Genomic DNA, 27,164 nt, shown 5'->3' with positions numbered 1-27,164 from the left:
TCAAGGTCAGACCAGTACAGACCAGTATAAACCAGGATAGACCAGTATAAACCAGTATGGACCAGTACGGGTCACTGGAACGCGGAATGGGGTGGTGGGACCAGTAAGGACCAGTTAAGGCAGAACTCCGCTGGGACTTAGTGGTTTGGGGGTGGGCGTGTCCCTTCTTTAGGTGGGCGTGGTCTCTCCCTGGTGGGCGTGTCCCATCCCAAGGTGGCCATAGCCTCTGCAAGTGGGCGTGTCTTTTGCATCCTCTCCCCCTCCCTGAACTGGGAGCTCAACTGGGACTTACTGGGTTTTGGGTGGGCGTGTCCCCTCCCAATGATGGACCCACTTTCAGCCCCTCCCCCCACCTTTAAGGGCCCCCCCAAAGCCCCTCCCCCCCTTCCTGCACCTCCCCAACCCTCAGGGTCCCTCCTGTCCCTCCCCCACCCTCAGGGTCCCTTCCTTCCCCTCCCCCCAGTGAACCTGCTACCCCTCCCCCACTCTCAGGAGCCCTCCCTACCCCTCCCCCACCTTCAGGGGCCCTCAGGACCCCTCCCCCAACCTCAGAGACTCTCCTGCCCCTCCCCCACCCTCGGGGAACTTCCTACCCTTCCCCCACCCTCAGGGACCCTCAGGGTCCCTCCTTCATTTTCGGGGTCCCTCCCTGCCCCTCCCCAACCCTCAGGACCCTCCTGCCCCTCCCCCCACCTCGGGGTCCCTCCTGCCCCTCCTCCACCCTCAGGGACCCACCTACCCCTCCCCCACCCTCAGGGACGGTCCTGCCCTTCCCCCACCCTCAGGGAACCTCCTTCCCTTCCCCCACGCTCAAGGACCATCCTGCTCCATCCCCACCCTCAGTGTTCCCTCCTTCCCCTCCCCCCCCCACTGGGGCCGTTACTGGTCCCTTACTGGTCTGTACTGGGAAGGGAGAGGGGAGGGGCCGCCCCCTCGAGGCCCCTCCCCCCCAGTGACATCACCGGGTCCCAAAAATAGCCCCAGGGACCCAAACTGGAGGGGGGACCTGGAGCCGCTCCCAGTGTGACCAGTTCAGGTACTGGGAGGGAACTGGGAGGGACTGGGAGGGACTGGGAGGGGGCACGGCTTCCCCCCCTCCCCCCGCTCTGTGTCCTTGGGGTGACCTTGGGGAGGGAGGGGGATGGGCCGCTCCCAGTGGCTCCCAGTAGCTCCCAGTAACCCCAGTAATGCCTCCGGTATCTCCAGTGACCCCCCCAGTAACCCCAGTGACCCCCCCAGTAGCTCCTAGTAGCTCCCAGTAACCCCAGTGTCTATCCCAGTAGCTCCAGTAACTCCCAGTAATCCTAGTGTCCATCCCAGTAACTCCCAGTAACCCCAGTGTCCACCCCAGTAGCTCCCAGTAACTCCCAGTAAGCCCCCCAGTAGCTCCCAATAACTCCCAGTAACCCCAGTGACCCCCCAGTAGCTCCCAGTAACCCCAGTGTCCATCCCAGTAACCCCAGTGACCCCCCCAGTAGCTCCCAGTAACTCCAGTGTCCATCCCAGTAACCCCAGTGACCTCCCCAGTAGCTTCCAGTAGCTCCCAGTAACTCCCAGTGTCCCCCCCAGTGCCTCCCAGTATGTCCCAGTTTAACCCAGTTCCCCCCCACCGTGGGCCCTGGGCCGGGTGGGGGAGGGGCGGGCTCACATTTCCATGGCAACATCCCTTTCCCTCTGGCCCAGTTTCTCCCAGTTCTTCCCAGTTTAACCCAGTTTTTCCACATTTTTCCCCATTTTTCCACATTTCCCTCCATTTTCCCCATTTTTCCCAATTTTCCCCCATTTTTCTACATTTTCCTGAATTTTTCCCCATTTCCCCCCATTTTCCAGATTTTTCCCAATTTTCCTACATTTTCCCAGATTTTTTCCCATTTTTCCCCCATTTTCCCAGATTTTTCCCCATTTTCTCCAGATTTTCCCACATTTCCCCCCCATTTTTTCCCCTTTCCCCCCCATTTTTTCCACATTTTTCCCAGATTTTCTCCCATTTTCCCCAGAATTTCCCAGGTTTTTTCCCAATTTTTCCCCATTTTCCCAGTTTTTTCCCAATTTTTTCCCCATTTTCACGGATTTTTTTCTCCATTTCCCCCCATTTTCCCAGATTTCCCCCCCATTTTTCCCACATTTTCCCAGATTTTCACACATTTTTCCCCATTTTCCCCCTTTTTTTCCTCATTTTTCCATATTTTCCCATATTTTTCCCCATTTTCCCCAGAATTTCCCACATTTTCCCCCAGTTTTCCCCATTTCCCCAGATTTTTCTCACATTTTTCCCAGAATTTTCCGCAATTTCCCCATTTTCCCACATTTTCCCAGATTTTTCACCATTTTCCTGATTTCCCCCCCATTTTTCCCACATTTTCACAGATTTTTCTCCAGATTTTCCCCACATTTTTCCCCCATTTCCCCACATTTTCTTGGATTTTTGGGTCCCCAGTTTTCCAAATTTCCCAAATTTCCCCAGTGGGAAAAAATGGGGGGAAAAAACCAGGAATTTTGGGGAAAATGGGGAAAACTTGGGGAAAAAAGTGGGAAATTTGGGGAAAATTGATAAAAATGGGGAAAAATGGGGGGAAATTTAGGAAAACTGGGGGGAAATCCGGGAAAATGTGGAAAAACGGGGGAAATTTTGGGGAAAAAGTCAGAAATTTGGGGAAATGGGGGATTTTGAGGGGAAATGGAGGGAAAACTGGGAAAAAAGTAAGAAATTTGGGGAATACGGGTGAAAAATCAGGAAAAATGGGGGATAATTGGGAAAAATTAGGGGAAATTTAGGAAAAAATTGGGAAAAAATGGCGGAATTTGGGGAAAATGGGGAAATTTGGGAAAAATGGGGTGAATTGAGAAAAAAATGGGGGAATTTGGGTAAAATTGGATGAAAAATTGGGGAAAGTTGGGGAAAATGGGGGGAAATTTGGGGAAAATGGGAAAAAATGGGGGAAATTTGGGAACAATGGAAGGAATTTGGAAAAAAATGGGGAAAAATTGAGAAAAATGGGGAAATTTGGGAAAAATGGGGGAAATGGGAAAATTGGGGAAAGAGTGGGAAATTTGGGAGAAATGGATGAAAAACTGGGAAAAATGAGGGGAAATTTGGGAAAAACTTGGGTGTCCCCACCAGGTTCGGCCCCGCCATGGCCCCGATAGCCCCGGGATCAGGTGAGACCCCTACCCCATGCCCTGAACCCTCTCCCTCCCCAAGGTCACTGCCCTGACCCCCCGAATCCAGGCTGTCACCCCTCCCCCACCCCGTGACCCCTCCCACACTTTATGGCCCCTTCCCCATTCTGTGGCCCCTACCCCATTCTGTTGCCCCTACCCCACTCTGTGACCCCTCTCCCACTTCATGGCTCCTCCCCCACTCTCTGACCCCTCCCACACTCGATGGCCCCTCATCCACTTTATGGCCCCTCCCCCACTCTCAGACCCTTCCCCCACTTTATGGACCCTCCCCCACTCTGTGGCTCCTCCCCCACTCTGTGACCCCTCCCACATTCTGGGACCCCTCTCCCACTCTGTGGCCCCTCCCCCAATTTACGGCCTCTCCCCCACTCTGTGACCCCTCCCCCACCGACACCTTCTCCGTGCAGAGAGAACAGCCAACACACTATTTCACTTCTCACTTTAACAAAGCTCTTTTCTCCTTCAAGCCCCTCAAAGGCGCCAAGGCCACATAGGAGGCCGCACACAAACAGTACTCCTCTTCCCACTTGACTACACCTTCTCCCTCACTGTTCTACAGGGAACACCAGGAATCTGCTCGCAGAGGCCTCTCCTTTCCCATCAGTAGCTCGGCACAAGGAGTTAAAGGAGCTCAAGCCTTAGGCCACAAGAGCTGACAGCGAGAAAACTTTGGGAGGAAACTAATGCTGCTAACACGGACCCAGCTGAATCCAGCACACAATCACAGAATCCAAGAGTCCTTCAGCTTGGAAAAGACCTCCAAGCTCACTGAGTCTCGTGCAGCCCCTCCCCGACCGCCTGCAGGGACTGGATGATGCTTTGCACAAGCACCAAAAGGAATGTTGTGAAAGCCATGGCCTGCAGGAGGACACAGAGAAGGGCTTGATTGGGGCTGGGGGAGTGGGGATGGAGCCTCGGGGATGTGACGCAGCAAGGACAGGGGCCCAGGCAGCTGGCAGGCGGCAAGTCCTCACCCCTGCCCCAGCAGCAGCACCGGGCCCTGCCCAAGGCGCTCCTGCCAGGGGCTGGGCCCTGCAGGCAGGGGCAGAACCCACTCCCTGGGGCGGCCTTGCTGCCCTGGCCCTCGTCCGACCCAGCCTCTCCCTGCGTGCGTGCTCCCCACAGCACAGGCTGCACTGGGCAGCATCCCCTGATGGGCCCTGCAGAGCTGCCCCACGGGGACACTTCCCTTTTATGTCACAGGTGCCACAGCCTGTCCCAGCCAGCCCTGCCCATTGTCCCCACCCCGGCTCAGTGACTCACAGTGACCCCTGGCAACCAAAGAACCAAAGCCCCACACCCCCAGAGTGCAGCCCTACCCATGTGCAAGGGGCCCCCAAAGGGTTCCCTGCACAAAGCAGCCCCTCCATACCCTTGTCAGATAGAAAACTGGGGGACGTGACCCTTGGATGCTTTTAGTACAGAGATACAAGCTTTTCTTGAATAATGGAGGGGGTCACTTTTTAATTATTAATATTTACAGTTATCCATTTGGGGACAGGATGTCCTACAGGCTAATGTGGTGTCAAAGAACTTTTCATAGAAACCCAGGGTGCATGGGTGATGCAGAGGAAGCTGCCAAGTCACCCAATGTGAAGCTCAACACTGCTTTGCAACAGCACTGCCCTTTCACACACATCTTTGGCAAAGATGTCAGGCTTTAGTTTCTAAATCAGTAACACTTGACAAGACCTCTTTAGGAACTGACAGCAAGAGAACTTAGGAGCAGCTTAGGGTTGGCAAGTGTAGGAGCCAAGAAGAGAAGGGCTGATGGGTATGTCATGAACACTGACAGCTGGATGGTCATGGAGCTGACCAAGGACTGCCAGACACAAAAGACATCACCTGCTGGACTTGACCCAAACACCAGCCCCCTCCTCTCCCTTCTCAACCACTCAACCACAGCCTGCACACACCCACACCTGCCAGGGCAAACTGGTTGTTTCTCTTCTCTTTTCTGCCTGGGGGCGAAGGAAGAAGGACAGGGAGGGCATTTGCCTTCAGGTCAGAGGGAAGGGGAAGGAGATCCCCCCAAATCCATCCCTGGCAGGATGGGGGCTGGAGGAGACATTGGGGGACCCCCAAGAATATTTTTGAGGGGAAGAAAGGATGGGGGCACCCACAGGGGGGTTCGGGAGGCGGAGGGATCCAGGAATCTCGTGGTGGGACACTGGGGAGTTCCCAGTAGGTTCTTTGGGGGGGGGACCCACAGCAGTCCGGTGTGGAAAAAATGGACGGAGGAATCCGCCGTAAAGGGTTGTTGAAACCCAAAAGACTCTAGGAGGGGGTCGGGAGTGGCCCCAGAGTCCTGAACAGTGTTTGGGGGTCCCCAGGAGGGAGTCTGGGGGTCTGAGGTGGTCCCAGGAGATTTTCAAGGGTTAAGGGGATGCACAGGAGATTTGGGGGAGGAGGGGGAAAGGCAGAGGGTCCCCAGGAGTCTTGAGGGGGATCTGGGCGGTTCCCGAGAGTCTTGGGGGAGATTTGGAGGGGTCACCAGGAGCCCCCGGACCCCCTGAACTCACCCCACACCACCATGGCCTCGTTGGGGCCGCACGTGAAAAACAGCGCGGCGGGGGGAGACCCTGGGGCCGGGATCGATCGGGACCAATCGGGTTCAATCCCGATCCTCCCCTCCACCGCCATCACCGCCCCGCTCCCGGCAGCCCCCGCGGAAGTTTCGACGTTCTATTGGGTGACTCACCGGCACAAGGACAGGGGCCCAGCAGAATTTGGCAATGACGTTATTCCAGCAGAGCTGTTCTATTGGCTGCGACCCACGAGGGAGCCCCAAAACCTGTTTATGACTTGGGGGGGAAGGACAACCGGCACGGCCGGGAAGGGGGGTGCAGAGGGTTTTCAAGTGCCCAGGAAAGGGGCAAAAAATTTTCCCCTCTCCCTCCCAGTGCCCCCTCAGCCCATCCCAGTGTCTCCCCTCTCCCCCAGTGCCCTCTCAGCCCATCCTGGTCTCTCCCCTACTCTCCCAGTGCCCCCGTCCATCGAGGTCCCAGCCCGGCCCTGCCCCCTGCTCTGCTCCAGCCTGGATTTCTCCCCTGCAGGGGCAGCTGAGGTGGCTCCAGGGCGGGCGGGAGCTTTCGGGGCAGGGGGTGGCTCCTGACATGCTGCTGGAACCGCCCCTGTCTGGGCGGGCCCGTCAGCCTGGGGTACCTCCTCACCCGAGCCTGGGGGACGGGCCGGCAACTGGGAGGGGCTTTGGGAAGGAATGGGGAGGCTGAGAAGGGGTTGGAGGTCGTGGGGGTAACTGGGAAGGTGTTTGGGGGAGTTTGGGGGTTTGGGAGGGAGGTTGGGGAGATTGGGGCAGCTGTGAGGGGTTTTGGGGAATCGTCGGGGATGTGGGAAGGAACTGGGAGAGAGTTTGGGGGCATACTCAAGGGGAGGGGGGCAACTAGGAGAGGGTTTGAAAGGTCCTGGGAGGGCTGGAGGTAACTGGGAGGGGTTTGGGGGCATCTTGTGGGTTTTTGTGGGTCTGGGAGGCAGTCTGGGGGCCTCGGAGGGTTTAAGGGGAAGTTGGGAGTGTCCTGTGGGACCGGGATGGGATTTGAGGGTTCCTGGAAGGGCTGGGAGGGCTTTATGCCTTTATACTGCGGGCATTGTCTAGTATTGATGGGGGTAATCCGTGAGTTGACTGTTTCATAATCATCCAAATTTTAACAAGACTTTGAAGGTGGTCAACCTCAGTTTGAAGCAGCTCATTTTTAGCAACAAATTTATCCGATTTTTCTCCTGTTTCCCTCTCAAAGGCTAATGATGACTTCAACACCACATTTTCTGATTTCAAAGCAGTAGACTCAACATCAGAAATCCATTCCTGACTTCCCTGTCACCACTCCATCCGAATGTCTGTGCACTCACTGTGGCCTGAGAGAAACCTGCCTGTTTGCAGCGCACTGACTGGGCAACTTTTCTTTTTGCAGGTGGAAAAGGGCAGATAAAGAAAAAACAGATGGGTCCAGCAGAAGTGATGCTGCTTCTGTCAAAAGCAGAGCAGAGGCCGAAAGCACTTTAGGAAGTTGCTTACAGAAGCACTTGTGCATTCCAAGTTACAGCTCAGGAGTCTCAGTGACTTGTCCAACATGGGAGCTCCTTTTCCATTTCTCAACCCCCAGATTCCTCAGGAGTAGGAAACTGAAAACACTGACTCAGAAAAGCTCCATTCCTTCCTAATAATTGTGCTTTGTCCTTCCCATTTGACAGTGCTCTTGGAAATGTGCTGGTGTGATCTGGATCTGGGAGCAGCCCTGACCTCCCACAGCCCTGACCACACACACCTCATCCAACGGCAGGAAGAACCTGCCTGGCTCCTGCTGGGGTTCTCACCACCCACCGACAGCTTCTCCCTGCAGAGGGGTGGGCAACTACCCAGGCAGGATGAGACCTGACCCCAGCCGGCAGCAAAGTCCCTGCCCTGGCACAAAGAACCCCGGAGCACAGGGACCCTGCTCTGCAGGACAGTCCCGGGCATCCCTGGCTGCACCCCCACCTTCCCACCCCGCAGCCATCCCTGGGAGAAGGAGCCCACCTGCGCTGTCCCTCTGACGGTGCTGCAGGGAAGGCCTGCCCTGGAGAACATCCTCCTCCGGCGCAACAGAGAAACTGGGAGAGTCCTGACAGATGTGCAAGGCTGTGGGATGTGGTAGCTTTAGGAGATTCCTCCAGGAACACAAGCGACATTGCCCTGCACCTGTAGACTCACTCTGCAGAGGAGTGTGAAGTTGTGTCCCCAAGTTGTGTCTCAGCTGAACACCTCCCATCTTTCTGCTGCCTTTAACCTCCCTTTGCCTTTCTTCTCTTCTCTCGTGCCTACAGGCAGTGCCCTCGGCCCTGCTGGGCTGTGCAGAGGAGCTGCTCCTGGGCAGAGCTGTCTCTCTGCAGTGCTGCCCGCTTGCCAGGATTTCCCTGTGTGCCAGGAGCCCGGCCCAGCTGAGCAGCACAGCAAGAGCCAAAGGCAGCCCTTTCTCTGCCCCTCTGGGTTCCGCGCAGGTGTCCCTGGGGCTCCAGGGGAACCTGCTGTGGAACAGACTGAAGGAAACAATGATGTTCCCTCTTCTCACCTCTTCAGTGACACTTCTTTCCAGCAGTGACATTTCTCCTCTTAGAAAATTACCAGGGTATGATGATCACCTTTTCTAGTTTCATCATTACACAGGACACCAGGAGGGTGACAGCAAAGGATCTGGTAACTCCCTGGTACAGCGGGGGGTTTTCCTGGAGTCACCCAGAGAAATGTGTCAGGGCTCTGAGAGGTGTCCAACCCTGAGCTGGATTGATGCACACACGGGGGTGTTCAGAGACACGAGTCCTTCCCTGGCACACACACAGGCAGTTCATTGCAGCAGGGGCAGTGTCTCCCTGGGCTCCTGCTACCACTCCCAGAGCCTGGAGCCACCTCAACCCTGTAATGCTCCCACCCTGCCCACTCCTACACTTCAGATGAACATTGGGGTTTTCTAGTCACTGGAACTGCCCAGACCAGCCCCTCCCTGGTCCCCCCATCTCCCTGCCCCGCCCCAGCCCAGCAGAGCAGCACAGTCGTTTCTGGTCCTGCAGCAAGAAAGGGAGGCAATAGAGGACAGGGACAGTGACTGCATGTCTGGACTGCTCAGGAGATCATCAGCTCAGGCGGCAGCTCCTGCAGCCCCAGGGCCAGACCCGCTTCCCAGTGGCCCAGGCAGCTGCTGCCACGTGGGCACAAGCTCTGCTGCCCAGGAGGGTCCTGTAGTGAAGGGCTTTGCAGATGGCCACGTAGCGGTCATAGGACATGATGGTGAGAAGGGCAAGCTCCGCTGTGATCAAGAAGAAAAGCAAAAAACACCTGTGCAGCTCATCCTGAGTAGGACATGCCCCTGGTGTTCCAGAGGGAATTGGCCATGGCTTTGGGGAGAGTGGTGCAGATGCAGCCCAGGTGTGTGAGGGAGAGGTGGAGCAGGAAGAAGTCCCTGGGGGGTGTGCAGGTGGTGGTGGCAGGCTACGACACTGAGGATGAGGCCGTTGCCCAGGAGGGCAGCCAGGGAGATGCCCAGGAAGAAGCAGAAGTGCAAGAGCTGCAGCCAGGAGGAGGAAGTGGGGGATGGAGCTGCTGTTGGACATGAGCTTCCTCCGGGCATCAGGAAATGTCCAGGGAGGAAAAGGCAGTGAAAACTTTGGGACAGGTTTCCTAGATCAAACCCATGAATTCCTCTGAGCATCTACCCTCATCCCAAGTATCTGCAGTCACACATATATAGATTCTGGACTGCAGAAGACAGGCTTAGCATGACTTTAAGATGATTTCTTCTCAATTTTTTGATTTATTTTTCTACTGCCAGGTCTGAGAGGGGCATCGTGGAACCAAAGGAACCCTGAGACATTTCAGAATCCCACATGTGTTGGGTCTGTCTGAGCTGGAGTTCATTTTCTCACTGCAGGCGTCACAGGGCTGTGCTTTGCATTAGGAGCTACAAAGGGGTTAATCACACCAGTGTTTTGGCAACTGCTGAGCAGGGCTGGTGCAGCATCTGCATTGTCAGCTTCGTCCCCTGCATCGGGGGCAAGATCATGGGAGGCGATACAGACAGGTCAGTTGAGCCAAATGGACCAAAGGGACATTGCAGAATATATGGCGTCAGCTCAGCTACAAGAGCTCAGGAAAGGAACAGGAAAGGGGGAAAATCCATTTTTTTACAATACATGCCTTCTGAGCGGTTTCTCTGTGTGGTGAAGCCCTGCTTCCCATGAAGTGGCCAGGTATCGCTGCTGACAGGAAGTAGAGAGAAAATCTTTTTATTTTCCTCTTCACTTATGCATGCGCCAACTTTGGCTTTTGCTTTAGTAAAGTCCCTGATCTCAAGGTAGAAATAATTTTCCATCTTATTCTGTCTCTTCTGTCTGGCTGGGAAGGGCAGCAATAGAGCAGCTTGGTGGGCACCTGGCATCCAGGTAAGGTCAACCCACTGCAACATTGCAGGGTCTCATGGAACCAAAGGACTGCTGGGAGACTGGGGGAACTCACGGAATCAAGTGGCCGTCGTGGCACTGCCCTGCATCATAGAAGCAAATGTTCCCTGGGAAACTACAGAAACCAGGGACTTAAGGGACATCATTGGGATGTGCGGGACCTCATGGAATTAAACAAACCGTGGGATATCTTTGGAACTTCATGGAATCAAAGGGATAAAACAAAAGAATTAAACCCCATGACCAGAAACCATTGGATGGAACATTTCTTTCATATGCCAGCTGGGGATTCATGGGGGTACTCTGCCATGCATGAATCAAAGAATCAGTATAAATTTCGGAGTATAAATACAGTGATACTTGAAAGACCCTCCCCTTCACAAGCAGTCCAAAATTCTCTTCTGATTTTAGGGTCAAATAGCCTCTTGGATTTTATTCGTGGAGCAAGACTGCCATCTAGCGTCCATTTCTTCTGGGAGGGGCAGTCCTTTTCACAGAGTGGTCTTCTCCCTTAGCAGGCCTCCTAGCGTCTCTGATTGATCTATCCGACCCCTAACCCCTAAACTAAATGCTTTAGGACCAGCTAAGACGTGTCTTAGAACTTCCCATTTGCTTAAACAATGTATAATTGACTTTCTTCTTAACAGAACAATCTCTTATTAAACAAGTTTTCTGAGGCCTGTAAGCTAATTTCTTGAAGATGGGCATATGATACGCTCTCTATTAGTTTCCATGTATCATCTACATTCTCTCTCCTACAACTAATTGTAGTCTTAAAAGAAAAGAAAAGACTGCTACCATGCCAAGAAAGCAAACCCCTTTGTTGATTAGGATTTTTATCTAAGAAAAACTTCTGATTTACGAAGCCATTAAGGATGGAGATCCTCTCTCATTTCAGTGCCATTGTGACAATATGGGGCCTCATGTAACACATGGAACACAGAACACTGCACATTCCCAAGCAATCAAGGGGCCATTGTAACACTCCAGGGCCTCATGGAAGACGGAGGCCCCGCAGAGAGACTTCAAATCAGAGCTTTGGGTAATCCTCAACCAGAGGAAGTTCAACAAGGGGAAGTGCCAGATTCTGTCCCTCTGATGGGGCAACCCCGAATGTCCGGACAGACTGGGAATGATATTCTGCATAGCAGCGCTGGAAAATGGCCTCTGGGGTCCTGGTGGATGGCCAGTTTGCCAAGAGTCAGTGGTGCTCTGGTGGGGGCTCACTGCTCGGTCACAGGAGGGTTTTCAGACACACGAGTCCTTCGCTTGCACACAGACACAGACAGTTCATGGCAACAGGGGCAGTATCTCCTGGGGTTCCTGCTGCCACGCCTCTCGGGCTCTCCTCGGGTGCTGGCTGGAGGTGGAGGCCAGGCGACAGCGGCGGCAGCGCGGCTGCGGTCCATGCTCTGCACCGTAGAACCGGCGGGGCCGGGCTGGGCTTGCGAGAATGGTCGAGGGGCATGAGAGGCAGAACATCCCTCCGGGCTCAGTGCCCTCCGGGCTCAACCTCTCCTGGCCTTTCCCGTGGAACATCCCTGCTAGCAGTAGGAGCACTTTTGCTAGGGGCAAAGACCACTTGTGGTTTTGTCGGGGGCTGTGGCACCAGTGCCACGGGGAGGCAGTGCATGGGAGAAACACCTTCCCCTGAGAAAACTCGGACGTGGCATAACCCCTCGCACTTGCTTTGGGATTCATGGAGATGTAGTCCCAGTAAGCGAGTTCTGCTGTGTCCCTCGTCCAGCTCTTCTTGTTCAGAGGACCAGGGAACAGCCTCTCACACCTGAACTGGATGTACTGGAATCTGCACATTTGCAGCAGGTTGAGGGGCACTCAGAGGCACATTCAAAAATTTCATTCTCTTTCCCATCTCTGTCACCTCCATAGGACATAAATGACCACCAAAGCAGGGTGTGATCTACTGCCATGTGCACTGGAAAACCCAGGTCATCTCCTCAGGGCATTCATCACAGACCTACCATCTGCTCTTGGCACTCACAATAGAACCACAACTTCCAGCACTGGCTTCTCACCCGGCACACAGAGATTCTTTTGCCTTCCTTGGAGAGACCGGAAGAACTAGACAGGGTGTATCTGTTTGCATTGCACAGACAAGTCTTGAGCACACACCTGCTGTTGGTGTGGGGAGATGACCCTGAGCAAGAACAATTGCCATCAACCTCCTGGGGAGACCTTGAAGTTATGTGGGACAAAGAGTGTCTCGGTGTCACATTGCATTTACGGTTCTAAATCCTGGCAAAGCCCATGCATGCAGCCCTGGGATGCGCTTCTCTTGGACAGAGCTCCGCGTTTCCATCTCTCAGGAGGTGGGGCATCTCAGATAGTGGCAGAGCAGGTGGCACCCCACAAGGGCTTAGGTGCATCCAGGCTCCTGGCGTGGCAGCAGGAACCCCAGGAGATACTGCCCCTGCTGCCATGAACTGTCTGTGTCTGTGTGCAAGCGAAGGACTCGTGTGTCTGAAAACCCTCCTGTGACCGAGCAGTGAGCCCCCGCCAGAGCACCACTGACTCTTGGCCAACTGGCCATCCACCAGGACCCCAGAGGCCATTTTCCAGCGCTGCTATGCAGAATATCATTCCCAGTCTGTCCGGACATTCGGAGTTGCCCCATCAGAGGGACAGAATCTGGCACTTCCCCTTGTTGAACTTCCTCTGGTTGAGGATTGCCCAAAGCTCTGATTTGAAGTCTCTCTGCGGGGCCTCCGTCTTCCATGAGGCCCTGGAGTGTTACAATGGCCCCTTGATTGCTTGGGAATGTGCAGTGTTCTGTGTTCCATGTGTTACATGAGGCCCCATATTGTCACAATGGCACTGAAATGAGAGAGGATCTCCATCCTTAATGGCTTCGTAAATCAGAAGTTTTTCTTAGATAAAAATCCTAATCAACAAAGGGGTTTGCTTTCTTGGTATGGTAGCAGTCTTTTCTTTTCTTTTAAGACTACAATTAGTTGTAGGAGAGAGAATGTAGATGATACATGGAAACTAATAGAGAGCGTATCATATGCCCATCTTCAAGAAATTAGCTTACAGGCCTCAGAAAACTTGTTTAATAAGAGATTGTTCTGTTAAGAAGAAAGTCAATTATACATTGTTTAAGCAAATGGGAAGTTCTAAGACACGTCTTAGCTGGTCCTAAAGCATTTAGTTTAGGGGTTAGGGGTCGGATAGATCAATCAGAGACGCTACGAGGCCTGCTAAGGGAGAAGACCACTCTGTGAAAAGGACTGCCCCTCCCAGAAGAAATGGACGCTAGATGGCAGTCTTGCTCCACGAATAAAATCCAAGAGGTTATTTGACCCTAAAATCAGAAGAGAATTTTGGACTGCTTGTGAAGGGAAGGGTCTTTCAAGTATCACTGTATTTATACTCCGAAATTTATACTGATTCTTTGATTCATGCATGGCAGAGTACCCCCATGAATCCCCAGCTGGCATATTAAAGAAATGTTCGATCCAATGGTTTCTGGTCATGGGGTTTAATTCTTTTGTTTTATCCCTTTGATTCCATGAAGTTCCAAAGATATCCCACGGTTTGTTTAATTCCATGAGGTCCCGCACATCCCAATGATGTCCCTTAAGTCCCTGGTTTCTGTAGTTTCCCAGGGAACATTTGCTTCTATGATGCGGGGCAGTGCCACGACGGCCACTTGATTCCGTGAGTTCCCCCAGTCTCCCAGCAGTCCTTTGGTTCCATGAGACCCTGCAATGTTGCAGTGGGTTGACCTTACCTGGATGCCAGGTGCCCACCAAGCTGCTCTATTGCTGCCCTTCCCAGCCAGACAGAAGAGACAGAATAAGATGGAAAATTATTTCTACCTTGAGATCAGGGACTTTACTAAAGCAAAAGCCAAAGTTGGCGCATGCATAAGTGAAGAGGAAAATAAAAAGATTTTCTCTCTACTTCCTGTCAGCAGCGATACCTGGCCACTTCATGGGAAGCAGGGCTTCACCACACAGAGAAACCGCTCAGAAGGCATGTATTGTAAAAAAATGGATTTTCCCCCTTTCCTGTTCCTTTCCTGAGCTCTTGTAGCTGAGCTGACGCCATATATTCTGCAATGTCCCTTTGGTCCATTTGGCTCAACTGACCTGTCTGTATCGCCTCCCATGATCTTGCCCCCGATTCAGGGGACGAAGCTGACAATGCAGATGCTGCACCAGCCCCAGCAGTTGCCAAAGCACTGGTGTGATTAACCCCTTTGTAGCTCCCAATGCAAAGCACAGCACTGTGACGCCTGCAGTGAGAAAATGAACTCCAGCTCAGACAGACCCAACACATGTGGGATTCTGAAATGTCTCAGGGTTCCTTTGGTTCCACGATGCCCCTCTCAGACCTGGCAGTAGAAAAATAAATCAAAAAATTGAGAAGAAATCATCTTAAAGTCATGCTAAGCCTGTCTTCTGCAGTCCAGAATCTATATATGTGTGACTGCAGATACTTGGGATGAGGGTAGATGCTCAGAGGAATTCATGGGTTTGATCTAGGAAACCTGTCCCAAAGTTTTCACTGCCTTTTCCTCCTTGGACATTTCCTGATGCCCGGAGGAAGCTCATGTCCAACAGCAGCTCCATCCCCCACTTCCTCCTCCTGGCTGCAGCTCTTGCACTTCTGCTTCTTCCTGGGCATCTCCCTGGCTGCCCTCCTGGGCAACGGCCTCATCCTCAGTGTCGTAGCCTGCCACCACCACCTGCACACCCCCCAGGGACTTCTTCCTGCTCCACCTCTCCCTCACACACCCAGGCTGCATCTGCACCACTCTCCCCAAAGCCATGGCCAATTCCCTCTGGAACACCAGGGGCATGTCCTACTCAGGATGAGCTGCACAGGTGTTTTTTGCTTTTCTTCTTGATCACAGCGGAGCTTGCCCTTCTCACCATCATGTCCTATGACCGCTACGTGGCCATCTGCAAAGCCCTTCACTACAGGACCCTCCTGGGCAGCAGAGCTTGTGCCCACGTGGCAGCAGCTGCCTGGGCCACTGGGAAGCGGGTCTGGCCCTGGGGCTGCAGGAGCTGCCGCCTGAGCTGATGATCTCCTGAGCAGTCCAGACATGCAGTCACTGTCCCTGTCCTCTATTGCCTCCCTTTCTTGCTGCAGGACCAGAAACGACTGTGCTGCTCTGCTGGGCTGGGGCGGGGCAGGGAGATGGGGGGACCAGGGAGGGGCTGGTCTGGGCAGTTCCAGTGACTAGAAAACCCCAATGTTCATCTGAAGTGTAGGAGTGGGCAGGGCATTACAGGGCTGAGGTGGCTCCGGGCTCTGGGAGTGGTAGCAGGAGCCCAGGGAGACACTGCCCCTGCTGCAATGAACTGCCTGTGTGTGTGCCAGGGAAGGACTCGTGTCTCTGAACACCCCCGGGTGTGCATCAATCCAGCTCAGGGTTGGACACCTCTCAGAGCCCTGACACATTTCTCTGTGTGACTCCAGGAAAACCCCCGCTGTGCCAGGGAGTTACCAGATCCTTTGCTGTCACCCTCCTGGTGTCCTGTGTAATGATGAAACTAGAAAAGGTGATCATCATACCCTGGTAATTTTCTAAGAGGAGAAATGTCACTGCTGGAAAGAAGTGTCACTGCTGGAAAGAAGTGTCACTGAAGAGGTGAGAAGAGGGAACATCATTGTTTCCTTCAGTCTGTTCCACAGCAGGTTCCCCTGGAGCCCCAGGGACACCTGCAGGGAACCCAGAGGGGCAGAGAAAGGGCTGCCTTTGGCTCTTGCTGTGTTGCTCAGCTGGGCCGGGCTCCTGGCACACAGGGAAATCCTGGCAAGCGGGCAGCACTGCAGAGAGACAGCTCTGCCCAGGAGCAGCTCCTCTGCACAGCCCAGCAGGGCCGAGGGCACTGCCTGTAGGCACGAGAGAAGAGAAGAAAGGCAAAGGGAGGTTAAAGGCAGCAGAAAGATGGGAGGTGTTCAGCTGAGACACAACTTGGGGACACAACTTCACACTCCTCTGCAGAGTGAGTCTACAGGTGCAGGGCAATGTCGCTTGTGTTCCTGGAGGAATCTCCTAAAGCTACCACATCCCACAGCCTTGCACATCTGTCAGGACTCTCCCAGTTTCTCTGTTGCGCCGGAGGAGGATGTTCTCCAGGGCAGGCCTTCCCTGCAGCACCGTCAGAGGGACAGCGCAGGTGGGCTCCTTCTCCCAGGGATGGCTGCGGGGTGGGAAGGTGGGGGTGCAGCCAGGGATGCCCGGGGCTGTCCTGCAGAGCAGGGTCCCTGTGCTCCGGGGTTCTTTGTGCCAGGGCAGGGACTTTGCTGCCGGCTGGGGTCACGTCTCATCCTGCCTGGGTAGTTGCCCACCCCTCTGCAGGGAGAAGCTGTCGGTGGGTGGTGAGAACCCCAGCAGGAGCCAGGCAGGTTCTTCCTGCCGTTGCATGAGGTGTGTGTGGTCAGGGCTGTGGGAGGTCAGGGCTGCTCCCAGATCCAGATCACACCAGCACATTTCCAAGAGCACTGTCAAATGGGAAGGACAAAGCACAATTATTAGGAAGGAATGGAGCTTTTCTGAGTCAGTGTTTTCAGTTTCCTACTCCTGAGGAATCTGGGGGTTGAGAAATGGAAAAGGAGCTCCCATGTTGGACAAGTCACTGAGACTCCTGAGTTGTAACTTGGAATGCACAAGTGCTTCTGTAAGCAACTTCCTAAAGTGCTTTTGGCCTCTGCTCTGCTTTTGACAGAAGCAGCATCACTTCTGCTGGACCCATCTGTTTTTTCTTTATCTGCCCTTTTCCACCTGCAAAAAGAAAAGTTGCCCAGTCAGTGCGCTGCAAACAGGCAGGTTTCTCTCAGGCCACAGTGAGTGCACAGACATTCGGATGGAGTGGTGACAGGGAAGTCATGAATGGATTTCTGATGTTGAGTCTACTGCTTTGAAATCAGAAAATGTGGTGTTGAAGTCATCGTTAGCCTTTGAGAGGGAAACAGGAGAAAAATCGGATAAATTTGTTGCTAAAAATGAGCTGCTTCAAACTGAGGTTGACCACCTTCAAAGTCTTGTTAAAAATCTGGATGATTATGAAACAGTCAACTCACGGATTACCCCCATCAATACTAGACAATGCCCGCAGTATAAAGGCATAAAGCCCTCCCAGCCCCTCCAGGAACCCTCAAATCCCATCCCGGTCCCACAGGACACTCCCAACTTCCCCTTAAACCCTCCGAGGCCCCCAGACTGCCTCCCAGACCCACAAAAACCCACAAGATGCCCCCAAACCTCTCCCAGTTACCTCCAACCCTCCCAGGACCTTTCAAACCCTCTCCTAGTTGCCCCCTTCCCCTTGAGTATGCCCCCAAACTCTCTCCCAGTTCCTTCCCACATCCCTGACGATTCCCCAAAACCCCTCACAGCTGCCCCAATCTCCCCAACCTCCCTCCCAAACCCCCAAACTCCCCCAAACACCTTCCCAGTTACCCCCACGACCTCCAAGCCCTTCTCAGCCTCCCCATTCCTTCCCAAAGCCCCTCCCAGTTGCCGGCCCGTCCCCCAGGCTCGGGTGAGGAGGTGCCCCAGGCTGACGGGCCCGCCCAGACAGGGGCGGTTCCAGCAGCATGTCAGGAGCCACCCCCTGCCCCGAAAGCTCCCGCCTGCCCTGGAGCCACCTCAGCTGCCCCTGCAGGGGAGAAATCCAGGCCGGAGCAGAGCAGGGGGCAGGGCCGGGCTGGGACCTCGATGGACGGGGGCACTGGGAGAGTAGGGGAGAGACCGGGATGGGCTGAGGGGGCACTGGGGGAGAGGGGAGACACTGGGATGGGTTCAAGGGGCACTGGGAGGGAGAGGGGAAGGTTTTTTGCCCCTTTCCTGGGCACTTGAACACCCTCTGCACCCCCGTTCCCGGCCGTGCCGGCTGTCCTTCCCCCGCAAGCCATGAACAGGTTTTGGGGCTCCCTCGTGGGTCGCAGCCAATAGAACGGCTCTGCTGGAATGACGTCATTGCCAAATTCTGCTGGGCCCCTGTCCTTGTGCCGGTGAGTCACCCAATAGAACGTCAAAACTTCCGCGGGGGCTGCCGGGAGCGGGGCGGTGATGGCGGTGGAGGGGAGGATCGGGATTGAACCCGATTGGTCCCGATCGATCCCGGCCCCAGGGTCTCCCCCCGCCGCGCTGTTTTTCACGTGCAGCCCCAACGAGGCCATGGTGGTGTGGGGTGAGTTCAGGGGGTCCGGGGGCTCCTGGTGACCCCTCTGAATCTCCCCCAAGACTCTCGGGAACTGTCAAGATCCCCCTCAAGACTCCTGGGGACCCTCCGCCTTTCCCCCTTCTCCCCCAAATCTCCTGTGCATCCCCTTAACCCTTGAAAATCTCCTGGGACCACCTCAGACCCCCAGACTCCCTCCTGGGGACCCCCAAACACTCTTCAGGACTCCGGGGTCCTTCCCGACCCCCTCCTAGAGTCTTTTGGGTGTCACCAACCCTTTATGGCGGATTCCTCCGTCCATTTTTCCACCCCGGACTGCTGGGGGTCCCCCCCCCAAAGAAACTACTGGGAACTCCCCAGTGTCCCACCACAAGATTCCTGGGTCCCTCCCCCCCCGAACCCCCTGTGGGTGCCCCCATCCTTTCTTCCCCTCGAAAATATTCTTGGGGGTCCCCCAATGTCTTCTCCCGCCCCCATCCTGCCAGGGATGGATTTGGGGGGATCTCCTTCCCTTTCCCTCTGGCCCGAAGGCAAATGCCCTCCCTGTCCTTCTTCCTTCGCCCCCAGGCAGAAAAGAGAAGAGAAACAACCAGTTTGCCCTGGCAGGTGTGGGTGTGTGCAGGCTGTGGTTGAGTGGTTGAGAAGGGAGAGGAGGGGGCTGGTGTTTGGGCCAAGTCCAGCAGGTGATGTCTTTTGTGTCTGGCAGTCCTTGGTTGGCTCCACGACCATCCAACTGTCAGTGTTCATGACATACCCATCAGCCCTTCTCTTCTTGGCTCCTACACTTGCCAACCCTAAGCTGCTCCTATGTTCTCTTGCTGTCAGTTCCTAAAGAGGTCTTGTCAAGTGTTACTGATTTAGAAACTAAAGCCTGACATCTTTGTCTTTGCCAAAGATGTGTGTGAAAGGGCAGTGCTGTTGCAAAGCAGTGTTGAGCTTCACATTGGGTGACTTGGCAGCTTCCTCTGCATCACCCATGCACCCTGGGTTTCTTTGAAAAGTACTTTTCACTCCAAATGTGACACCACATTAGCCTGTAGGACATCCTGTCCCCAAATGGATAACTGTAAATATTAATAATTAAAAAGTGACCCCCTCCATTATTCAAGAAAAGCTTGTATCTCTGTACTAAAAGCATCCAAGGGTCACGTCCCCCAGTTTTCTATCTGACAAGGGTTTGGAGGGGCTGCTTTGTGCAGGGAACCCTTTGGGGGCCCCTTGCACATGGGTAGGGCTGCACTCTGGGGGTGTGGGGCTTTGGTTCTTTGGTTGCCAGGGGTCACTGTGAGTCACTGAGCCGGGGTGGGGACAATGGGCAGGGCTGGCTGGGACAGGCTGTGGCACCTGTGACATAAAAGGGAAGTGTCCCCGTGGGGCAGCTCTGCAGGGCCCATCAGGGGATGCGGCCCAGTGCAGCCTGTACTGTGGGGAGCACGCACGCAGGGAGAGGCTGGGTCGGACGAGGGCCAGGGCAGCAAGGCCGCCCCAGGGAGTGGGTTCTGCCCCTGCCTGCAGGGCCCAGCCCCTGGCAGGAGCGCCTTGGGCAGGGCCCGGTGCTGCTGCTGGGGCAGGGGGTGAGGCCTTGCCGCCTGCCAGCTGCCTGGGCCCCTGTCCTTGCTGCGCCACATCCCCGAGGCTCCATCCCCCCTCCCCCAGCGTCAGCTCCCTCCTTCCCAGCCCCAACCAAGCCCTTCTCTGTGTCCTCCTGCAGGCCATGGCTTTCACAACATTCCTTTTGGTGCTTGTGCAAAGCATCATCCAGTCCCTGCAGGCGGTCGGGGAGGGGCTGCACAAGACTCAGTGAGCTTGGAGGTCTTTTCCAAGCTGAAGGACTCTTGGATTCTGTGATTGTGTGCTGGATTCAGCTGGGTCCGTGTTAGCAGCATTAGTTTGCTCCCAAAGTTTCCTCGCTGTCAGCTCTTGTGGCCTAAGGCTTGAGCTCCTTTAACTCCTTGTGCTGAGCTACTGATGGGAAAGGAGAGGCCTCTGCGAGCAGATTCCTGGTGTTCCCTGTAGAACAGTGAGGGAGAAGGTGTAGTCAAGTGGGAAGAGGAGTACTGTTTGTGTGTGGCCTCCTATGTGGCCTTGGCGCCTTTGAAGGGCTTGAAGGAGAAAAGAGCTTTGTTAAAGTGAGAAGTGAAATAGTGTGTTGTCTGTTCTCTCTGCAGGGAGAAGGTGTCGGTGGGGGAGGGGTCACAGAGTGGGGGAGAGGCCGTAAAGTGGGGGAGGGGTCACAGAGTGGGGGAGGAGCCACAGAGTGGGGGAGGGGCCATAAAGTGGGGGAAGGGTCTGAGAGTAGGGGAGGGGTCATAAAGTGGATGAGGGACCATAGAGTGGGGGAGGGGTCAGAGAGTGGGGGAGGGGCCATGAAGTGGGAGAGGGGTCACAGAGTGGGGTAGGGGCAACAGAATGGGGTAGGGGCCACAGAATGGGGAAGGGGCCATAAAGTGTGGGAGGGGCCACAGGGTGGGGGAGGGGTGACAGCCTGGACTCGGGGGGTCAGGGCAGTGACCTCGGGGAGGGGGAGGGGTCAGGGCATGGGGTAGGGGTCTCACCTGATCCCGGGGCTATCGGGGCCATTGCGGGGCCGAACCTGGTGGGGACACCCAAGTTTTTCCCAAATTTCCCCTCATTTTTCCCAATTTTTCATCCATTTCTCCCAAATTTCCCACTCTTTCCCCAATTTTCCTCCCATTTCCCCCATTTTTCCCAAATTTCCCCATTTTTCTCAATTTTTCCCCATTTTTTTCCAAATTCCTTTCATTGTTCCCAAATTTCCCCCATTTTTTCCCATTTTCCCCAAATTTCCCCCCATTCTCCCCAACTTTCCCCAATTTTTCATCCAATTTTACCCAAATTCCCCCATTTTTTTCTCAATTCACCCCATTTTCCCCAAATTCCGTCATTTTTTCCCAATTTTTTCCTAAATTTCCCCTAATTTTTCCCAATTATCCCCCATTTTTCCTGATTTTTCACCCCTTTTCCCCAAATTTCTTACTTTTTTCCCAGTTTTCCCTCCATTTCCCCTCAAAATCCCCCATTTCCCCAAATTTCTGACTTTTTCCCCAAAATTTCCCCCGTTTGTCCACATTTTCCCGGATTTTCCCGCAGTTTTCCTAAATTTCCCCCGTTTTTCCACACTTTTATGAATTTTCCCTAAATTTCCCACTTTTTTCTCAAATTTCCCCCCGTTTTTCCCAATTTTTCATTCGTGTTCACCAAATTTCCCACTTTTTTCCCCAAGTTTTCCCCATTTTCCCCAAAATTCCTGGTTTTTTCCCCCCATTTTTTCCCACTTCTGGAAATTTGGGAAATTTGGAAAACTGGGGACCCAAAAATCCAAGAAAATGTGGGGAAATGGGGGAAAAATGTGGGGAAAATCTGGAGAAAAATCTGTGAAAATGTGGGAAAAATGGGGGGGAAATCAGGAAAATGGTGAAAAATCTGGGAAAATGTGGGAAAATGGGGAAATTGCGGAAAATTCTGGGAAAAATGTGAGAAAAATCCGGGGAAATGGGGAAAAATGGGGGAAAATGTGGGAAATTCTGGGGAAAATGGGGAAAAATATGGGAAAATATGGAAAAATGAGGAAAAAAAGGGGGAAAATGGGGAAAAATGTGTGAAAATCTGGGAAAATGTGGGAAAAATGGGGGGAAAATCTGGGAAAATGGGGGGAAATGGAGAAAAAATCTGTGAAAATAGGGAAAAAATTGGGAAAAAACTGGGAAAATGGGGAAAAATCTGGGAAAAATGGGGAAAATGGGGGGAAATGTGGAAAAATGTGGAAAAATGTGGAAAAACTGGGTTAAACGGGGAGGAACTGGGAGAAACTGGGCCAGAGGGAAAGGGATGTTGCCATGGAAATGTGAGCCCGCCCCTCCCCCACCCGGCCCAGGGCCCACGGTGGGGGGGAACTGGGTTAAACTGGGACATACTGGGAGGCACTGGGGGGGACACTGGGAGTTACTGGGAGCTACTGGAAGCTACTGGGGAGGTCACTGGGGTTACTGGGATGGACACTGGAGTTACTGGGAGCTACTGGGGGGGTCACTGGGGTTACTGGGATGGACACTGGGGTTACTGGGAGCTACTGGGGGGTCACTGGGGTTACTGGGAGCTACTGGGAGCCACTGGGAGCGGCCCATCCCCCTCCCTCCCCAAGGTCACCCCAAGGACACAGAGGGGGGGGAGGGGGGAAGCCCTGCCCCCTCCCAGTCCCTCCCAGTCCCTCCCAGTTCCCTCCCAGTCCTTCCCAGTACCTGAACTGGTCACACTGGGAGCGGCTCCAGGTCCCCCCTCCAGTTTGGGTCCCCGGGGCTATTTTTGGGACCCGGTGATGTCACTGGGGGGGAGGGGCCTCGAGGGGGCGGCCCCTCCCCTCTCCCTTCCCAGTACAGACCAGTAAGGGACCAGTTAGGGCCCCAGTGGGGGGGGGAGGGGAAGGAGGGAACACTGAGGGTGGGGATGGAGCAGGATGGTCCTTGAGTGTGGGGGAAGGGCAGGAGGTTCCCTGAGGGTGGGGGAAGGGCAGGACCGTCCCTGAGGGTGGGGGAGGGGTAGGCGGGTCCCTGAGGGTGGGGGAGGGGCAGGAGGGACCCCGAGGTGGGGGGAGGGGCAGGAGGGTCCTGAGGGTTGGGGAGGGGCAGGGAGGGACCCCGAAAGTGAAGGAGGGGCCCTGAGGGTCCCTGAGGGTGGGGGAAGGGTAGGAAGTTCCCCGAGGGTGGGGGAGGGGCAGGAGAGTCTCTGAGGTTGGGGGAGGGGTCCTGAGGGCCCCTGAAGGTGGGGGAGGGGTAGGGAGGGCTCCTGAGAGTGGGGGAGGGGTAGCAGGTTCACTGGGGGGAGGGGAAGGAAGGGACTCTGAGGGTGGGGGAGGGACAGGAGGGACCCTGAGGGTTGGGGAGGTGCAGGAAGGGGGGGGAGGGGCTTTGGGGGGGCCCTTAAAGGTGGGGGGAGGGGCTGAAAGTGGGTCCATCATTGGGAGGGGACACGCCCACCCAAAACCCTGTAAGTCCCAGTTGAGCTCCCAGTTCAGGGAGGGGGAGAGGATGCAAAAGACACGCCCACTTGCAGAGGCTATGGCCACCTTGGGATGGGACACGCCCACCAGGGAGAGACCACGCCCACCTAAAGAAGGGACACGCCCAGCCCCAAACCACTAAGTCCCAGCGGAGTTCTGCCTTAACTGGTCCTTACTGGTCCCACCACCCCATTCCGCGTTCCAGTGACTCGTACTGGTCCATACTGGTTTATACTGGTCTATCCTGGTTTATACTGGTCTGTACTGGTCTGACCTTGATGGAGATGCTGAAGTGCTCCCAACACCCTTAACTGGTCCTTACTGGTCCCACCACCCCATTCCGTGTTCCAGTGACCCGTACTGGTTTATATTGATCTATACTGGTCCATACTGGTTTATACTAATCTATACTGGTCTATACTGGTCTATATTGGTCTGACGTTGACGGAGATGCTGAAGTACCCCCAACCCCCTTAACTGGTCCTTACTGGTCCCACCACCCCATTCCCTGTTCCAGGGACCCGTACTGGTTTATACTGGTTTATACTGCTCTACCCTGGTTTATACTGGTCTGTACTGGTCTGACCTTGATGGAGATGCTGAAGTGCTCCCAACCCCCTTAACTGGCCCTTACTGGTCCCACTGCCCCATTCCCCATTCCAATGACTCGTACCGGTCTGTACTGGTTTATACTGGTCTATACCAGTCTATACCAGTCCATGCTGGTCTATACTGGTTTATACTGGTCTGTACTGGTCTGACCTTGACGGAGATGCTGAAGCGCCCCCAACCCCCTTAACTGGTCCTTACTGGTCCCACCACCCTGCTCGCTGTTCTAGTGACCTGTACTGGTCCATACTGGTCCGTACTGGTCCGTACTGGTTTTTTACTGGTCTATACTGGTCTATACTGGTCTATACTGGTCTACACTGGTCTATACTGGTCTATAATGGTCTGACCTTGATGGAGATGCTGAAGTGCCCCCAAGCCCCTTAACTGGTCCTTATCGGTCCCACTGCCCCATTCCCCATTCCAGTGACCCATATTGGTCTATACTGGTCCATACTGGTTTATACTGGTCTATACCGATCTATACTGGTCTATGCTGCTCTGTACTGGTCTGACCTTGATGGAGATGCTGAAGTGCCCCCAACCCCCTTAACTGGTCCTTACTGGTCCCACCGCCCTGCTCCCCATTCCATTGACCCATACTGGGTCGTGGTGGCAAGAACCCCAGCAGGAGCCAGGTGGGGTCTTCCTGCCATTGGATGAGTGCTCTGGGAGGTCAGGGCTGATCACAGATCCAGATCACAGCAGCACATTTCCAAGAGCACTGTCAAATGGGAAGGGCAAAGCACAATTATTAGGAAGGAATGGAGCTTTTCTCAGTCAGTGTTTCCAGTTTCCTACTCCTGAAGAATCTGGGGGTTGAGAAATGGGAAAGAAACTCTCATGTTGGACAAGTCACTGAGACTCCTGAGCTGTAACTTGGAATGCACAAGTGCTTCTGTAAGCAGCTTCCTAAAGTGCTTTCGGTCTCTGCTCTGCTTTTGACAGAAGCAGCATCACTTCTGCTGGACCCATCTGTTTTTTCTTTATCTGCCCTTTTCCACCTGCCTGAGGTTTCTCTCAGGTCAAAGTGAGAGCACAGACATTTGGATGGAGTGCTGACAGGGAAGTCATGAATGGATTTCTGATGTTGAATCTACTGGTTTGAAATCAGAAAATGTGGTGCTGAAGTCATCGTTAGCCTTTGAGAGGGAAACAGGAGAAAAATCGGATAAACTTGTTGCTAAAAATGAACTGCTTCAAACTGAGGTTGACCACCTTCAAAGTCTTGTTGCGCCAGAGTGCAGAGAGAAAACTGTTGCTAAAACAACAGGCTCCTGGTTTGGTCAGGCAACTTCATAAACCAGTGTCTTACCCTGGCATTGAGACTTGGGAAACCACAGAGAACCCTGATTCTAAGTCTCAGGAGAGAAAGAAACAAGGAGAATTTGAAGTTCAACTGATGTTTCTAGAGTCTCCCAGCTTTCCTCACATTAATGAAAATAGACTGAGTGATCCCTGTGATAATGAACAAAGGGAAGATTATTCTTCACCTCCCTCAATTTCCTTTGTGCCTGATACTGAATCCACTAAAAAACCTTGGATTCAAAAAGAGAACCCGACCCAGAAAACAACTCAATTCATTCTGATTCAAGTGGTTAAAGAGCAGAAGCATTATGGCGATAAACCTGGACAAATTAAAAGCCAACCAGTGAAATCCTATCAATATATCACATACCTTGGGATTCCACTTTGTTCTCATCAACAGTTAATACAATTTCCAATGGATATGGGGACAAAATGTTGGCAGCAAAATGCCAAAGATGGGATTAAAACCCAGACGAAAAAGAATTAAAATCCCTGGAGAAAAAGAAGAAACCAGTCTTCAACCAAGAGCTTCACCCTGTTACTGTTTTGTTGATATTACCTTTTTGCTTTTTATTCTAATAATCATATTGTATGTTAAAATTTGGATGATTATGAAACAGTCAGCTCACTGATTACCCCCATCAATACTAGACGATGCCCGCAGTATACACCCGTCCCAGCCCCTCCAGGAGCCCTCAGATCCCATCCTGGTCCCACAGGACACTCCCAACTTCCCCTCAAACACTCCGAGGCCCCCAGATTGACTCCCAGATCCAGAAAACTCTTGCTGCCTGCCCATAGAGTGCCCAGTGTGGCCCACCAACTGCACCACAAAGCCAAGGCTTCCAGACTTTCTTTCCTGGGAATTAGGGCTGTTGTTTCCTGTTTTCAGCCATGCCTCCCAACTGATAGCCCAACTCCCAAACTGCTAGCATGCCTGTTGATACAGAATTGTTAAAATAAACCTTGCCAGTATATGTTTTCAGACACCGATTATTTAGTGTCATTTCACTTTAATGTGCCCCAAGGGGATTATTAATAAAAACCTGAGTTACCCCCTCTCCCCTTTTCCTGGGGCGGGTTGTAACACCAATCAGCACTGACTCCGCCCAGTAGGCATAGCAAAGGAAGTTTCCTTTTGGTTTAGGGTTTAGTGTTAGGGTTAGGGTTAGGCTTAGGGTTAGGGTTTAGGGTTAGGTTTAGGGTTAGGGTTATGGTTCGGGTTCGGGTTCGGGTTTAGGGTTAGGTTTTGAGTTAGGGTTAGGGTTAGAAAGGGTTAGGGTTAGGGTTAGGAAATTTAGGGTTAGGGTTAGAGTTAGAGTTAGCAAAAGTTAGGGTTAGGGTTAGGGTTCGGGTTATGGTTAGGGTTAGGGTTAGGGTTAGGGTTAGGGTTAGGGTTAGGGTTAGGGTTAGGGTTAGGGGTATGGGTAAGGGTTAGGGTTAGGAAGAATTTGTCTCAGTGCGCGATTTAACAATCCCGGTTTTAGCCCATTCTGGACACGCAGCTCTGCCCAATAAACCCCTCTCAGGCTATAAGCCCGATTCATTGCCCACCGCTGTCAGAATCTTTTGCTTTTTCTCTTGGGTCTCTGCTTTTGCTGTTACTGTTCTGTTGCGTGTCTGGCAGAATACCCACCGCCGTCCAGTATGTACTCTACTTCTATAGAGCACTGTCCCCTAACCCCAACATTAAAAGAGAGACTGGAAGCTATTGGCAAAATCACTCGCCAGATGGTTCGACCACAAGGGTCACCAGCTTGCCGAGGACACCAGCGTAGAGCAGTGGCAAGCCATAGGCTACAACCTCTGGCGGGACAGCGATAAGGGGGACCGTATAGCTAAAGAGGCGCTCATCGCATGGAGGTTAGTTCTGATGGTGCTACAGCACCAGATGATGAACAAGAATATCAGCCTCCCCAAGACAGACATTGAGC

At 53.7% G+C, this 27,164-nt stretch overlaps 1 long non-coding RNA gene across 1 annotated transcript; it reads left to right on the top strand.

Annotated features, from left to right (window-relative positions):
* Positions 1–989: 989 nt before the first annotated feature.
* LOC127471739 (uncharacterized) lies at positions 990–9,601 on the top strand. Its single transcript, XR_007904756.1, has 3 exons — positions 990–1,036; positions 3,122–3,159; positions 9,507–9,601. It is a non-coding gene; the product is annotated as an uncharacterized LOC127471739 (long non-coding RNA).
* Positions 9,602–27,164: the final 17,563 nt, after the last annotated feature.

The sequence above is a fragment of the Manacus candei genome, unplaced genomic scaffold, assembly GCF_025592945.1.
Source record: "Manacus candei isolate 608988 ecotype Guabito, Panama unplaced genomic scaffold, ASM2559294v1 h1tg000003l, whole genome shotgun sequence".
NCBI classification, from domain to species: domain Eukaryota; kingdom Metazoa; phylum Chordata; class Aves; order Passeriformes; family Pipridae; genus Manacus; species Manacus candei.
Note: the sequence above shows the minus strand (reverse complement) of the source record. Positions and strands in the feature narration are given on the sequence as shown.